At 54.0% G+C, this 13,256-nt stretch overlaps 1 long non-coding RNA gene across 1 annotated transcript; it reads left to right on the forward strand.

Annotated features, from left to right (window-relative positions):
- Positions 1-58: 58 nt before the first annotated feature.
- On the forward strand, positions 59-12,781 carry LOC136559216 (uncharacterized). Its single transcript, XR_010783984.1, has 2 exons — positions 59-1,255; positions 10,371-12,781. It is a non-coding gene; the product is annotated as an uncharacterized lncRNA (long non-coding RNA).
- Positions 12,782-13,256: the final 475 nt, after the last annotated feature.

Consider the following 13,256-nt stretch of genomic DNA (forward strand, 5'->3'; position numbering starts at 1 on the left):
AACCCCAAGAACTCTGCTGCTGCCTGTCCTGCAGCCCAGGCTGCTCTGCTGGGCAGGCTCTGACAGCAGCACCATCACTGATTCAGATACACTGAATTTATCCCCGTTCCCTGCTAAGCAGGTGGCAAATTGCTTCTGTGCAGAAGTGCCCCTGTCCTGTCTGTGTGCTCGTGTTTGTTCCACAGTTCTTCAAAAATCTGTCTTGGAAGGAGGCTTTAGGGAGCGTTCCAGAGGAGTAGCTCATGAAAAGATGGATGTGAGTGAAAATGAAGTGGTTTGTTCCAAGGAATTTCTCCATTGCACAGGCTATGTCCCATGCTTTGTTGAATATCCCATGAGCCCAGTTATAGGAAAAAACCTAAAGCTGCGTTCAGGAAACCAAGCTGTAATTTTTTTTTTTTTGACTTGTCAGTAAACCATGATGAGAAAAAGTATGCAATAATTTATAATTGGCTGTCCCTGAACAGTGACAAAAGGCTTAACACTGTTCCAGCAAAAAGTTCAACCTGGAAAAGAGTGAAATAACCAGATTATCCCTGATCCATGTGCGCTGGGCGAGGGAACAGAAGGTGTCCTCACCTGGAAGATGTCCTCACCTTGGGGAAAGGGAGCACAAGTCCCACAGAGCCCGAGCCCAGAGGGCTGGCACAGGAACCAGGAAGGAAAAAGAATCCTCTAGAAAAACAGGAGAAGAGAGGAAAACCCTGAAGAAATTCCAGAGTGTGATTGACCACGTTGGATCCACAGCCAAGCACAGAAATGCAGGGCTGTGGGGCAAGGCCAGGGATGAGGACCAAAGCCAGGACCAAGGCCAGGGATGAGGACCAAGGCCAGGGATGAAGAACAAAGCCAGGACCAAGGCCAGGGATGAAGAACAAAGCCAGGACCAAGGCCAGGGATGAGGAACAAAGCCAGGACCAAGGGCAGGGATGAGGACCAAAGCCAGGACCAAGGCCAGGGATGAGGAACAAAGCCAGGGATGAAGAACAAAGCCAGGACCCAGGCCAGGGATGAGGACCAAAGCCAGGACCAAGGCCAGGGATGAGGAACAAAGCCAGGGATGAAGAACAAAGCCAGGACCAAGGCCAGGGATGAAGAACAAAGCCAGGGATGAAGAACAACAAAGCCAGGACCAAGGCCAGGGATGAGGACCAAAGCCAGGACCAAGGGCAGGAGCGAGGTGCTGCAGCAGCCAGGGTCCCACGGTGCCCATTCCCTGGGAGCATGGGCAGGAAGGGATCAGAGCTCTGGACAGGTAAGATGGGCTGACCAGCTGGAAACCCCTTTATCCTGGAGCTCTGTGGAACTCCCTCCCCTGCTGGTCTCTCTCACTTGGGTTTATAATTACAGATGTTATTAATCTGTTGTTATTATTATTCTCTTAAGGTGATAACAGAGGAAATACTGAATTTGATATTGAAATTACCAGAGTCTTTATGTAAACATTATTTAATTATTGCTAATAATTTAGGTGTTAAATTTCAGTGTGATATAATAACAAATTCTGGGTTTATGTTTTACATCAGTGGTAACTCCTAACACAAAATTATTGGAAGGTAATTAAATGCACTGTCAGATTTGTATGGACAGCAAGCAGTCATGCTGCTTTTAAAAAGACATGTTTTAAATGCAGGAAATGAAAATACTTTTCATTTTGCATATTTGACAAATAGTAATTGGAAAAGTACTTTAATTCACAATTTCCCTCATTTTTTTTCCAAATCTGTGCTGATAAGGAGTTACTTGGCAGATAAACATGATGGGGAGAGCAGCAGAGAAAGCTGCAGTTGCACAGATTTTATAGAAGTGTTATTTATGTGCCAAATTAATGTACTAATAAGGCATTGAATTGTAACTCCACTATGAGGTGAAGCTCTCCTGGGTCAGAGGGCGGTGCCCAGGTAGGGGTGGTGGGCACCAGGGGTGCCCCTCAGCAGAGACCCCATCCATGGGCACCCAGTGCAGGGTGCTGCAGCCAGGAGAGTGGGAGCTGCGTGTCCTGGAGGAGAGGATGCTGCTTCGCAGGCCATTTGACTGTCCCAGGCTGGTTTAGGATGGTGTTTCAGTTATTTTTTAGTGTCTCTTGAACTTTGGAGGCTGGGGGCTCACAGGGCTGGGTAACACTTGCCCGTGTCCAAATAAATAAGCTGTCACTTACCTAAGAGAAATTTTTATTAGATATTTACTCTTACATTTTTAGAAGAGGCTTGAGCATCCATATTTTTTGCCCTGATTATCTTAATTTAATTAAAACCCCCAGCATTTATTATAGCTCCATTTGATATTTGTCCATTCAAAGGAAGCAACGTGTGGAATGTGCTGGAACAAATAACATGAAATTATTGTTTTCAGTTTTCCAGTGATAGAAGGATGGGGAAAGCACCATGGCAGAGGGCTGGAGCTACATGGTTTCTGCAGTCCCTGCCTACCCAAGCCAGTCTGTATTCCTGTTTCTAAGAGCAGCTTGCTGTGTTTAACTGGTCTGTGGAGCTGAACATGCCCTGGGCTCGTGGGGAGACGCCAGCCATGGTCACCAGCAGCAAGCCAGCTTTAGGTTCAGGGTGGATCCACCCATTTTCAGATCCTCCTCTAACCCTTCTTTTTCTTACAACAATAGAAATTCTCTTTAGAAATGGCCCTTAATATTTTGAATTAAGAATACATAGCATATTTCCTACTGTAGGCAGCAATTAGAAATACCAGTTGCAGGAGTTCAGAGCTTGATGGTTTTATTTAACCACGGATGGGGAGGTTTCCCCAGGGGGAGCCTCCTTCACCCCCAGAGCAGGATCTGTCCCTGTGAGCCTCTCAGTCCTGTGGGTAATTCCTTTTCTTTGAATGACTCTGCACACGGATCAGTTGAACAGTAGCAAGTTGTTCTGTGTTCCTGGTGTACCCCGCTCTCAGTGGGGTTTTGGGGTTTTTCCTCCTCAGAGCCTCCTTCACCCCCAGAGCAGGATCTGTCCCTGTGAGCCTCTCAGTCCTGTGGGTAATTCCTTTTCTTTAAATGACTCTGCACACGGATCAGTTGAACAGTAGCAAGTCGTTCCGTGTTCCTGGTGTACCCCGCTCTCAGTGGGGTTTTGGGGTTTTTCCTCCCTTTCAGAAGGGATCCCCGGGGGCGGTGAGGAGCTGCTGGAGCTGTGTGAGTGCCCAGGCCCTCTGCAATGGCTTCCCTCAGGGGCACTAATGAGCTCCAGCCTCAGAATGCTAATTGGCCACTCTGCCGTGCAGGGTGAGCCCAGACATCCTCGTTTGAAGTGAAGTGTGGGGAAATTCAGGCCGTCCAGGAGACTCCCATTGAGCAAAGGCGTTGACTCAAAAGCTTTCATTCCTCTGGCTGTGCTGCAAAGCTTGGGGGTTTCTGTCTCTCTGGGAGAGAGGATCGGCTCAGCCAAGGAGGAGATTTCCAGTGGGTTGATGGCTGTCAGTTTGTGTAAGAGCACGCAGCGCGTTTCTGCTCCGCCGTCTCGGGCTGCTGCAGCCTGAAGTGCACAGAAGTGACAATGTCAGCCTGCATTTGTGGCTGAGGCGGGGATGGAGGCCCTGGGGCAGGAGCTGGGGCTGAGGGGGGCTCCAGCCAGGCCTGGCCGAGGCTGGGAGCTCCTCGGCCCCATCCCAGACATCTCTGCTGGGCACAGGCTGCTCCCCCATGGCTCTGCCAAACCCCTCGGGAAAACACCTCCCCACAGGCCAGCTGGGAGTCTCCTTCTGAGCAAAACACCTGCATTATTATTACACAGGAACTTGTGGCTGTGCTTCCTGGGCACGTTCCGGGGACAGGATGTGGGGCCAGCCTTTCATTTATCCTCCCTACAACCGAAACCTCCCACTCCTGTGCTGCAGCAGGGGAATCACACCCAGCCCAGAATCCCAGAATGGGTTGGGCTGGGAGGCACTTGCAAGGTCATCCCTGCCATGGCTGGGAACCTCCCACCACCCCCGGCTGCTCCAAGCCCCATCCAGCCTTCCCTTGAGTCATTTACAGGGGTGTTCCTCTTGCTGTGGGAAGTAAAGAGCTTTTTTGGAGTGTGAATTTGTGCAGCAGCAGCAGTTTGGTGTCCCGTGTGCTTCCCCCTCAAAACCCCAGCACCTTCCATCCTCAGCTTGCTCTCAGAATGAAAACTCTGCCTGACTCTGTACAGACTGGCAGGGCAAAAGCCTGCTCATCCACGCTGGTTTTAAAGATAATCATTCATTTCACCTTTCACTCCCCAAAGCACTGCTGGGCAGAGCAGCTTCAGTTCTCATCACAGCTGAAGGGTTCTCCCCCTTAATTTGGGTCTTGCTGAGCTCTTGCAAATAACAAGGACAAATCTTTTTGTAGTTTACTAAACTCAGCGTTAGCCTGGAGAATTATTCAGCTGGAAAATCTATCATAAAGTTAGCTTTCTTAAAAGAATGCATGCTGTTTGTAAATTGTGTCTGTGTAAATAGCCCTGCCGTGGAGGGGTTGGGTGCCCAGGGATGTGTCTGCACCTGCAGGGCAGCAGAAATCCCAGAGAGGAGGACGTGTCCAAGTCACTGAGGCTGAACTGGCCTCATGCAGATGGGCAGAGGCAGCCAGGAGATGCTGCTCTGTCGATGCTTTTCTGAGGAGAATTGCCCGGGGGGCACTTTGCTCCTCGCTATAAACAAGGATGCTGCAAACGCCCCCGGACATCGCAGATTGGTGAGTGCAGGGTCGGGATTGTCACGGCTGTCACAGAGGGGCTGAGAGCGCCTGGAAGGGACCGTGAAATGCTCACATCGTCACTTAGAGCCACATTTGTCCCTTTGTTCAATACCAGGAGGACTCTGAGGGCTGTGAATTGATGGGGAGCCAGGCGCTGGGGGCTCCCTGCAGCTGGGCTCCCCAAGGTGGGGAGGAGGTCAGGCACGAGCAGGGTGTGCAGCAGCAGGGGCAGGCTCTGTCACACAGAGCCCCGAGTTCCTGCGGCTGCCATCGGGGCTGCCATCCCCACAGTGTCCCCCAGTGTCCCCCAGTATCCCCTGGTGCCTTTCCCGAGCAGGTGCAGGGGAGGCTGAGGTGTCAGCCTGCATTTCCTGCCTCAGCTCCACCTGCTCAGCCTGACCGGGCACCGTGCTGCTCAGCTGTGCCTGAGCTGTACCTGCTGAGCTGTCCCTGAACTGCCCCTGGCCTGATCCCACTGAACTGCCCCTGAACTGTCCCTGTGTTGTCCCTGAGCTGTCCCTGAGCTGATCCCACTGAACTGTCCCTGAACTGTCCCTGTGTTGTCCCTGAGCTGTCCCTGAGCTGTCCCTGGACTGATCCCACTGAACTGTCCCTGAGCTGATCCCACTGAACTGCCCCTGGACTGATCCCACTGAACTCTCCCTGAACTGTCCCTGTGTTGTCCCTGAACTGTCCCTGAACTGTCCCTGGCCTGATCTCACTGAACTGCCCCTGGCCTGATCCCACTGAACTGTCCCTGAGCTGATCCCCCTGAACTGTCCCTGAGCTGATCCCCCTGAACTGTCCCTGAGCTGTCCCTGGACTGATCCCACTGAACTGTCCCTGAACTGTCCCTGTGTTGTCCCTGAACTGTCCCTGAGCTGTCCCTGGACTGATCCCACTGAACTGTCCCTGGCCTGATCCCACTGAACTGTCCCTGAACTGTCCCTGTGTTGTCCCTGAGCTGTCCGTGAACTGATCCCACTGAACTGTCCCTGAGCTGATCCCACTGAACTGTCCCTGAACTGTCCCTGTGTTGTCCCTGAGCTGTCCCTGAGCTGTCCCTGGACTGATCCCACTGAACTGCCCCTGAGCTGTCCCTGAGCTGTACCTGCTGAGCTGTCCCTGAGCTGTCCCTGTGTTGTCCCTGAACTGTCCCTGAGCTGTCCCTGAGCTGTACCTGCTGAGCTGTCCCTGAACTGTCCCTGAGCTGATCCCACTGAACTGTCCCTGAACTGTCCCTGCCAAATCTCCCTGAGCTGTCCGTGAACTGATCCCACTGAACTGTCCCTGTGTTGTCCCTGAGCTGATCCCACTGAGCTGTCCCTACTGAACTGAAAATCCAATGTAGAAAGAAAATGCTGTGGGTTTCTATGCACATATTTATATCTATATATGTGTGTATGTGTGTGTGTATGTGTGTAAAATGAGTAGTACCAAGATTTTATCGCAGTCCTGTCTGGGATGGCTCATGGCAGGGGCTGCAGGAAGGGAACAGGAAAGGTTGGAATCAGCTGTGCTGGCTGCTCCTGCAGTCCCAGCCTGGCCAAGCAGGGCTGGCACTGATGGGCACCGTCATGCCCAGCATCCCCAGCCCAGCTCCAGCCTCCCCCCGGGCTCCTGGAGCTGCTGGAAAGCTTCAGGGGGCCGGGAACAGCGTTTCAGATTCCAGTCTGTGAATATTGATGAGGTGAAATGCTTTTATGCTCGTGGGTAGTTCTCTGCTCAGTGTACACTCACAGCATTTGTCAGCAGAAATGGATACGGTCAGGAACACTCCTTCCTTGGTAAATTGGACTGGAAAACCCCAGAATCTTCTAAGTCAATATAGATAGACAGGAGCAAAATACACCATGGGCATGTTCACTGCGATGTCCTGTGAAAGAGTGTTCTTAATTATTAAACTGAAAATGAGAAATTAAGAAATTAGGTGGACAGTGAGGGGCTGCTGATAGCTGAGATTCTCAGGGCTAGAGGCCCATCCTCCAGCCACAAAAACCATGGTACTGTGGCCTGAAATGCAATCAAGAATCTGAATTTTTGCAGAGACTCTAGTGAATTGCCCAAGTGTGTTTACCCTGTCACCCTGCTCACAAAGGCAAGTGTTAAAAAATAGCATCTTGAAAAAGAAGGTGCACGTTGTCAAAGCTGGGGGTGCAGCTGAGATTTGTGTGAGTCCATTTGTGTAATCCACTTGCTGTTATTACCCTGGTCTTTGGCCGCTTCACTGCAGCCAGCAGTTTCCTCTTTCTCACCAGGAAAAAGGGGAAAAGAAAAAAGAGCTTCCTCTTCCTCCCAGGGACCTGTCCCATCCTCTTCCCTGACATCAAATGTTCTCCTTTCTGTGGAACCTATTGGAACTAAATGGCCACCATTTTTACATGGTTAAATCACTTCCCGCTGTATTTTATTCTGCTCGTGATTTCTCATCTTCCTGTTCTCTGGGAACCCCTCTCTGCCCTGCAGTACATCCCCGTGGGTTATTTGCATTTGTATTCATGTGCACAGGAGGGGTTGAATGTGCCATAAATGTCCAGTGGGAGAGGAAGGGCAAAAGGCAAGGAAGCCAAGTCTAGCCCATTGTTCTTTATATGGACATGAATTTCCACCTGCTTGTTCTCATCGTGGGGCCTGAGTGGGAAGATGAGAGATTCTGCATTCCCAGCTCCTGGGGGTTTGTGGGGTCCCAGGTGAGGATGGGGTCCAGCCCCCAAGGCCACGGTGTTGGTGCAGGGGCTCTGATCCCCTCCTTCCCATGGCATGGGTCCCAGAGGCATCCATGATTTGCTGTCCCACTGACACCTTGCAGGCAGCAGTGGGGTCCCAGGGTGTGTCCCAGGCTGGATTCAGCTGTAGCAGTGATGAAGAACCTCAGGCTCATCCAGGCAGGCTCTCCTTTGGGAGAGAGGAGTGAGCTGCCTTAGAGCCACCTCCGGCATCACTTCACCTGCTTGGTGACTCTGCTTAGGGGGCTCAGTGAGGCAGTGCCTAGGCCAGTCCAAGTGCTGCCTGTGGTTCTGGTGCCTTTTCCTTACCCCCAAACACGTCCCAGCTTTTCCCAGCAGCCCAGGATGCTGTCAGTGCCTCCCTCAGCCATATGGTCCCATGTGATATATATAAATAAACATATATACATATAAATAAGCATGTAAATATATATCCATAGATAAAGATGAATGTGTAAATATATATCTCCTTCCACTGCAGCCTTGGTAAGAGGCTGTTCTGATGAAGGTGATCATTCTTCTTCAGGATCTGTTGTGACAGGACAAGGAGTAATGGGGTCAAACTAAATCAGGGGAAATTTAGCTTAGATATGTGGAAGATGGGCAGGCCCTGGCACAGGGTACCCAGAGCAGCTGGGGCTGCCCCTGGATCCCTGGCAGTGCCCAAGGCCAGGCTGGACACTGGGGCTGGGAGCACCTGGGACAGTGGGAGGTGTCCCTGCTATGGCAGGGGTGGAATGGGGGGAGATGCTCCCTTCCCACCAAACCATTCTGGGGTTTTGTGATTCCTTCCTCACATGAAATTTAATCCGTGATCTTTGAGGAGCTGCCTCCCTGCATTGTTCTCTTCGGCAAAGCTGCTGTTTTCCACAAGCCACGAGTGCTCAGAAGCACAAATACCGACGCTCCACCCGTTACCATTTTTCAAATGCTGTTGTCCCAGTTTTACAGCTCTGGAACGATTCCGTGTGTTCGGCGGGAGGCGGGGGGTGAGGGACAGGTGACGGTGCCGTGTGCGAGGCCCGCGGGAGCCGCAGGAGCCCCGGGGGCAGCGGGGCCGGGACCGGCGGGGGCAGCGCTGCGGGACCGGCGGGGGCAGCGCCGCGCTCTGCCCAGCGCTCCGGCTCCGTGACGGCCCCGACAGGCGGGGAGCAGAGCAAAGGGCGTCTGGAAAACCCCCTCAGCCGCCCTCGCTTCCTCTTCTGTCGTTTACTTTTCAGGAAGTCCTTCTGGAGTCCTTGGGGTGCTGTTGTCACCGGTGAGCAGCATCCCCTGCCCCAAGGCTCGGGGGGGACAGAGGAGCCTGCAGGACCTGCTCTGGTGCAGGGTGTCCCTGCCACGGCACGGGCTGGAACAAACGAGCCCAGGGCAGCCCGGATTGTCTGCCCTGGCGGCCAGGCGGGCTGGGAAGGGTTAACCCTTCCCTGCGCCAGGGAGGGGATTCAGCTGCTGCTGGGGCCCGGGGAGAAGAAACAGGGAACAGGGGATGGAGACGGGTCAGGGAACAGGGGATGGAGAAGAGACAGGGAACAGGGATGGAGAAGAGACAGGGAACAGGGGATGGAGACGGGTCAGGGAACAGGGGATGGAGAAGGGTCAGGGAACAGGGGATGGAGAAGGGTCAGGGAACAGGGGATGGAGAAGGGACAGGGAACAGGGGATGGAGAAGGGTCAGGGAACAGGGGATGGAGAAGGGTCAGGGAACAGGGATGGAGAAGGGTCAGGGAACAGGGGATGGAGAAGAGACAGGGAACAGGGGATGGAGACGGGTCAGGGAACAGGGGATGGAGAAGGGACGGGGAACAGGGGACGGAGAAGAGACAGGGAACAGGGATGGAGAAGAGACAGGGAACAGGGGATGGAGAAGGGTCAGGGAACAGGGATGGAGAAGAGACAGGGAACAGGGGATGGAGAAGAGACAGGGAACAGGGGATGGAGACGGGTCAGGGAACAGGGGATGGAGAAGGGTCAGGGAACAGGGGATGGAGAAGGGTCAGGGAACAGGGGATGGAGAAGGGACAGGGAACAGGGGATGGAGAAGGGTCAGGGAACAGGGGATGGAGAAGGGTCAGGGAACAGGGATGGAGAAGGGTCAGGGAACAGGGGATGGAGAAGAGACAGGGAACAGGGGATGGAGACGGGTCAGGGAACAGGGGATGGAGAAGGGACGGGGAACAGGGGACGGAGAAGAGACAGGGAACAGGGATGGAGAAGAGACAGGGAACAGGGGATGGAGAAGGGTCAGGGAACAGGGATGGAGAAGAGACAGGGAACAGGGGATGGAGACGGGTCAGGGAACAGGGGATGGAGAAGGGTCAGGGAACAGGGGATGGAGAAGGGACAGGGAATGGGGATTCTCTCCTTTCTGGCCACTGGCAGGGCTGTTCTCTTCCCACGTGTGCTCCTTCCCCAGGCATTCCCCGCCCGGCTGGTGCTGCTCTCCTGGCCGGGTGGGACATGGGAGCAGGGACACGGGGCCAAGGAGGGGGCACGGGAGGCTCAGGGCAGCTGCAGCAGCCCCCTCCCACCTACGGGCACCATGTCCTTCCTTCCTTCGTGCCGCCTCTTCTCCCCTTGGGATCTGGAATTTGGCTCCGTGGTTATTAACTCGTCCTCTCAGAGTTTGTCAGATGAGGCAAATTTTAAATTCATCATTCATCACGATCATCACCATATTCTGAGTGTTACCCAAAGCTGTTAGGAGAGTATTGCTTGAGAAAAATGAATTATTTGATGTGTGGCACAGCCTGGAGAAAAGTGCATTTAACATTTAATAAATTATCTCTTGTTTTTCAGGGAAAAAGAACTAACTGGCTAAGTCTGCTCCAACTTAGACTTAACTGAGAGCTGCTTAACACAACCCAGCACAACCTATGGAATGGAAATGTTGTAGATTCTGGGATTAAAAATCCCCTGTGGAGGAGAGGACCACAGCTGTAGTTAAACCTTGTGTTTATTTTATTCTGTAGGTACCTGCACTGCTGGAGTTTATAAAGCTATGGAGAAAACCCCTGGATACTGAAATTCTTCAACCTCTTCCTGCACTTGTACATCAGCCGTGTTTTAACCCAGCACTGGGAGGTCAGCTGCAGAAACAGAAGAAAGGGATTTGGTCAGAGAAGTGTGCTATTTGGACCAGAGGGATGCAATGTTTTAAGGCCAAGATTGTGGATTTTGGTATCAGCATACAGTTCTATCATGGAATTGATTTAAAAAGCTCCAAATCTACCAGATACCAATACCAGTGCTGGCATTCTGGGATGAGCTGCATTTTTGCTTCTGCATTTCATGCCTAAAACGAGTTCATTTTGAGTTCTACTGAAATACTTCATGTCTTAAAATACTGTATTCACTGCAGGAAGCCCTGCAGGTGGTGGTTGAGGTGGCAAAGGGCACCTTAGGAAGTGGCTTGAGTCCATCTCATGGCTCTTCATTCGGGATGTGCTCTTGTGCCCGGTGTGTCCGTGTGTCTCAAATACCGGTTCTGTTTTCCCGTTAACTTCCTTGATCCTGGGGGTTTTAAGTACAAAGCCAATTGTACAGGACAGGTCTGTGTGTAAATAAGGAATCGTGCTTATCTATATGTCACTATAAATATGTATGAAGTTTTGTACATTGGAAAGAGAAAACGGCTCAAAGAATGTTTTCAGAACTGTGTCCTCCGTTTAAATGCACAGACAGGAGATTGCCATCCATGTGCTCCCTCACTCTCCGGGAGGGGATCCCGCTGCTTCCGCTCGCTGCCCGCGTCCCGCCGGCTCTGTCAGGAGTTTGTGGTGGCCCGGAGCCGGGCTGGGCTCTGTGGCAGGAGTTTTTGGTAGCCCGGGACCGGGCTGGGCTCTGTGGCAGGAGTTTGTGGTGGCCCGGAGCAGGGCTGGGCTCCGTGTCAGGAGTTTTTTGGTATCCCGGAGCCGGGCTGGGCTCTGTGGCAGGAGTTTTTTGGTATCCCGGAGCCGGGCTGGGCTCTGTGGCAGGAGTTTTTTGGTGGCCCGGAGCAGGGCTGGGCTCTGTGGCAGGAGTTTTTGGTATCCCGGGACCGGGCTGGGCTCTGTGGCAGGAGTTTGTGGTGGCCCGGGACCGGGCTGGGCTCTGTGTCAGGAGTTTTTGGTAGCCCGGAGCCGGGCTGGGCTCTGTAGCAGGAGTTTGTGGTGGCCCGGAGCAGGGCTGAGCTCCGTGTCAGGAGTTTTTTGGTATCCCGGGACCGGGCTGGGCTCTGTGTCAGGAGTTTTTGGTAGCCCGGAGCCGGGCTAGGCTCTGTGGCAGGAGTTTTTTGGTAGCCTGGGACCGGGCTGGGCTCTGTGGCAGGAGTTTTTGGTAGCCCGGGGCAGGGCTGGGCTCTGTGTCAGGAGTTTTTGGTAGCCCGGGGCAGGGCTGGGCTCTGTGGCAGGAGTTTTTGGTATCCCGGGACCGGGCTGGGCTCTGTGGCAGGAGTTTTTTGGTATCCCGGGACCGGGCTGGGCTCTGTGGCAGGAGTTTTTTGGTATCCCGGGACCGGGCTGGGCTCTGTGGCAGGAGTTTTTGGTAGCCCGGGACCGGGCTGGGCTCTGTGGCAGGAGTTTTTGGTAGCCCGGAGCCGGGCTGAGCCGTGTCGGGTCTCGGCTGCTCGCTCCTCGCTCTGGCCCGGTGCATCCCTCACTAACCCCGTCTCCAAGCCCCGGCTCGGCGGTGGGGCGCTGTCCCGGCCCGGGGCGCTCCCGCGGTCGCTCCGTGCCCGGGGCGGGGGCAGCAGCGGGGGCCGGGGGTGCTGCGGGCCGCCCCCCGCCCCGAACCCGCTGCCGTGTGTGTGTCCGGCGTGGACTGCCCGTTCCGGCTGGTGGAGGATGTGGCTGTAATTTCCAGTACTCTGCTCTATATCTGTAGCCTTCAGTGATTCCTTGAGTGCCTTACGTGGCTTGTGGACAGAATTCCTGACCAGGAGGAGAAAATGCTCCTGGACCGACGCCGGCTCCTTCGCACCCCTGTGCCCCTCGCCGGCAGCGTGCACAGGAAGAGATTTTGCTTCGACTCAGGAAATCGCCGTGTGAATATGTGTATTAAACCCTGTATGATGTGCTGTACAATTTGTAAAAAGGGACTGTTGTAAACTTATGCAAAACGTAACACAGAGAAGATGGAGGTTTTTGGTGCACTGGCTGGCGTGCCGTGACCCGTGTCCTCTAATCCTACTCCAGAATCATATCCAAAATACAGAACGCCGGGTTCAGTGCTGCGACAGCAACCGACAGCCCGAAAACGGGGGCTGGAGAGATCGACTAGAGAATTTTACAGATATTTTTGTATTGTGATTCCTATGATATATATCGAGAGACTTTCTATTCCTTTGTAAAATACATAAATTATTGTCAATTTTAATTAAAAAGATCTGTTTTAAACCTTCAAATTAGATGAACTGGTTTGGGTTTGAGGGGATGGGGGAGCTGGGCTGTGACACCGGCCCGGCTGGGGACCGGGAGATGCCCGGGAGGGCTCGGGATGGGGGCGTTCACCCGCTCCCCGCGCAGCCAACCCCGCGCTGTCTCTGCCATCACAGACGCCGGAGATGTCACCTCGCGGTCGCACGCGGGGCCGGGCACGGCTGGATGGGCACCGGGAGGGGCGGGGGTCCTTGGGCGGCTCTTAACGCGGCGCGGGGCTCTCCTCGCCAGGGCGAGCGGCTGCGGGAGCGGCTGCGGGAGCGCAGGTGCGGGGCCCATGGCGGGGCGGCAGGAGGAGGCTCTGCCCGCCTGCTTTGCGGGGCTGGGCGCGGGCAGCCCGCGGCCGCGGCAGAAGCGCGGCGGGATGTTCTGCAGCGTGGAGGACGCCTTCGACAACAAGACGCTGAACTTCGCCTCGCTCGCTGCCTCCGGAACAGCAAC

This window comes from Molothrus aeneus, chromosome 8, assembly GCF_037042795.1.
Source record: "Molothrus aeneus isolate 106 chromosome 8, BPBGC_Maene_1.0, whole genome shotgun sequence".
NCBI classification, from domain to species: Eukaryota; Metazoa; Chordata; class Aves; order Passeriformes; family Icteridae; genus Molothrus; species Molothrus aeneus.